The sequence below is a fragment of the Dasypus novemcinctus genome, chromosome 14, assembly GCF_030445035.2.
Source record: "Dasypus novemcinctus isolate mDasNov1 chromosome 14, mDasNov1.1.hap2, whole genome shotgun sequence".
Lineage (NCBI taxonomy): Eukaryota > Metazoa > Chordata > Mammalia > Cingulata > Dasypodidae > Dasypus > Dasypus novemcinctus.
Window position 1 is genome coordinate 81,286,083 of NC_080686.1, and position 3,682 is coordinate 81,289,764.

At 43.7% G+C, this 3,682-nt stretch overlaps 1 pseudogene; it reads right to left on the reverse strand.

Moving 5' to 3' along the window:
- Positions 1 to 2,741: 2,741 nt before the first annotated feature.
- LOC101425764 (ELL-associated factor 1 pseudogene) lies at positions 2,742 to 3,314 on the reverse strand (annotated as a pseudogene).
- Between the last annotated feature and the right edge of the window lie 368 nt (positions 3,315 to 3,682).

Genomic DNA, 3,682 nt, shown 5'->3' on the forward strand with positions numbered 1-3,682 from the left:
CAGAAAAAAAATTTCTGTAGCAGAATCATTAGTCAATGAGTGGCATTGTTACAAATCTAGTTTATTTGTATTGCATTTCCCCAAATTACATCTTTACTGTGGCTTACAATGGCCCCTCAGACATTTTGAACTTAAATCTTTACACCTCACCTAAACAACCCAAGTATGGTCGACATTGTATAGAGCTATTAAAGGGTAATTTTAACAATTCAGTGAGACATCAAATCTGCGACTGTTAGCACCGACAGTTCTCAGCTGTCTCCAAATGCCTGGACTATTTTCTCTCCCTGTGCCTAACCTCTGGACTTCACTACCAGGCTTTAGGCATCTGATTGTTTATTCCTGTGGACACCCGAAGGAACAGACATGAGAATGCCAATCCCTGCTTTTAAGAGGTTCACACCAACCAGAGTTCAAGAGGAAGGTCAGTGCATACACAGAACATTCCATAGGAATGAAATGAATAAAGGAAGATCCCCTGCAGGTGGCACCTACAGAGTCTCCAGTGGAGATGGAGGGGGAGACAGTGTGGGCCCTGGAGGCTGCAGAAGCTAGCTGAAAGGAGAGGCAAGAAGGACAAGTTGAGTTTGGCTGGCACAAGGGTACTTGTGAGAAGTAGTCTGTGAGGTAAGATTCCAAGAAGAAGATTCCTTAGTCTGGTGGGTAAAGCTGGAGGGGTGGGGGGAAAGAGTATCACTAAAGGATTTGTGCAGAGACCAAAACTAAAGCCATGTAGAGATTAACCATGCAGTCAAGCAGGCTTGATGAAAAGGAAGAGAGTCTGAGGCTCTGAGAGCTTAACTCACTAAGCCGAGTGCCCACATGCAGGCACTTCCATATGCAAAATAAAACAAAACCGTCTTGCACATGCCAAAATCCATGGTTCTGTTTACAGAAATCAAGACTTAGGGAGAAAAAAAAAGAAAATAGAAGAGCAGATTAAACATACATTTAGTTCAAGATTCTGGAACCTGTCCCAGCTTAAGCAATTTAAGAGCAGTGAAACAATTCCCACATCCCGTAATAATTCGTCTTCCAATCATGAACTTTACCTTCCCTGAGCTGCCATCATTACCAAAGGATTATAAATCATTTAATTAAAAATAGAAAAATTCCTACATACCTTTAAAATCTCCTGAAGCTGCATGATGGATTAAAAATCCAACACAGGGCACCGGGGTGTACCTATAACCTAGACTTTATAGAATGGCGTGAGCATGCTGCTGGACCATGGTCCTCGCATCTTGTCCACATTCACAGCTCACTGGGGTCCTTGTGTGGATGAAGCAGTTGACTCCATACAACCCAACTCTAACCAAAGCCCCCACCATGGATCATCTAATTCCTTCCTAGGTCAAGAATGCTTCCCTCCACTAGCTGGGCAGGGAAGGCCCTGTGTGTGGAGACACCTGGGAAAGGAAAATCATTTTTAATATCTTGCTATCCACTGAATCAAAGATGATGGAAATTTCTCAGGACATAGTCATTCAAACTACAGAAATAGGCTGCCCCATACCAATTAGGGGATGGTTTATCACACATTCACTCAGTATGGAATATTTACTAGTAACCAGTTCCCTGCAGCAACAGATTTGTTCAGAAACTATGTACTGCAGACTGCAATCTTGTGACTTTCTTCTAATTGTATATAAAAACACAAATCAATCTGAAGTCAGGCACAAAGAGTGGTACAAAAGCATGAACTGAAACACCTCATCAAAGAAGGTGCTTGCTCATTTCATACTGCAGCACTCCTATGTAAAATCTGGCTTTTGGAAATTACTGCTTCTTCATGTGTCCAGAGAGGTTTCTTTACTACACCTCTTTTCCACTCCCCATTACCTCCCTCCCCAAGTCAAATTAATGAAGAACACATAGATTGGACCTATGCGGACCTAAAAGCCCCAATATAGTTGAGTCATATGTGTCAGCACAGTGACTGCTGGGTTAATCTGCTCACCTAACTTCATGTATTTAAGGACCGTCTGAATCTGAATTTGAGCTGGAAGCACCCACCACTTTTGTCTTTCAGAATCCAGTGGAAAGAATCTCTGACTCTAACAAACCAGATTCAAAGGAGAAAGTAGCGTGTGACGCTTGGATTAGAGGCAGGAGGCCTGCCACAAACCAGCTGTGCGCTTCACTCTCCCTGTTTGTGAGGGGGTCCAGGTAGCAGATGGCCAGGGTCCTGCCCAGCTGCCACCGAGGACTTTGTCTTGAAGTGCCGCTCTATATAGGCTTGTCAGGCTGAGTCCACAAACTTCCTTACCACTTTGTATCAACAATTCTTCTGTGCTGTAATTTGAGGTTTCCCTTCCTCTTCTACCCCTCAGAGACTGTTTTATTTCATTTTCGCAGACCACTTGGCCAAACTGAGGTGTAAAACCAAGTCACTAGCTTGGAAGACATGGCCTTGGAGAAACCTATACCCATGCACAGTTGTCTGTTTTTCATTAACAATGTTAACTGATAAGACTGTAATTGTTAGGCCTTCTGTGGATCTACTTAAAATTTGGAATATGAGATTGTTAAAAAATAAAAACAAAACAAGAAAGAAAACACATAAGAAAATCACCCACCTCTAAGTTGAGGATTTGAATATCTGAGAGCTCCAGAGCCTTAAAAACCTACTAAAGTCCCTGATCCACGACATTTTTCTCTTGTCGATGGACTCCAAGCTAAAGTAGCCCAATCTTGTAGCATATTTGTGCACTTAAAAGTAGATTTCAAAAGATGCAGCTCTAGCCATCATTGTCACTGCCAGACGCCCTCAACTGCAAGTCATTTCTGAGGCCATTCATAAGCTGACCTATTCTTTGCGCCCGGCTGGTACCACTGGTGATGGTGAGCCTGCTGTTGCAGGGTTGCTAGTGTGAAGGCTGCGGTGGAGAGGCCGGGCCTCGCCCTCACCTCCACTGCTGCGGCTCTCATCATCACTGCCCAAGTTGCTCCCAGAGACTGAGGAACTGCTCCAACTGCTGCTCATCTGCTCAGTAATGGACTCTTTGACCTTCAGCTCTCTTTTGAGCTCATTCAACTGAGGTTAAGGTGAACGGTTATTTTTCAAGGGAGAAGTTTTGGGTCCAATTGAAGGCTTTGCTGGAGCTCTGAATGGTATTGGTGCTGGAGGCGGTGGTGGCTGCCTTGGCTGTGGGGTACAAGTGGACAGTATTCCATTTGGGCATGGATTTTCCTGCTCCCCTGGGCTCTTGTTTTCTTGGCCTGAATGCTGCTACTGAGTTTTTCTAGCACGTATTCACTGGTGTCATGATTAATAATAAGCACAGTCTTTCATAAGGTCATCTGTTCCCCATGACCAGGCTAGCTGAATGACCAACACCACTTCAGAACTATGGCTCCCTAGGATGTGAGAATGGTATCTGCTTGCTTTCTTAGACTTTTCTCACAGAGAGAGATTTAAAACCCTTTCTCTTATTTCTTCCTTCTGAAGGTTCATGAAGGACATTTGAACAGGTCATAGCAAGGAAGAAAAAATTCTGAGAATGGAGCTAACAGTCTTCCTTCCTGCCCCCAATATCTTTTTGAGCTTTCTTTCATCTATTTTCCTTGTCTCTAGTTACACACTTGGTCAGAAACCACCAGGAAAACACAAGGCATTTCTTCATAAGGGGGATACAGATGCTCCAAATGCATCTGGCAAATCAAAGCACTGCTTTGCTAA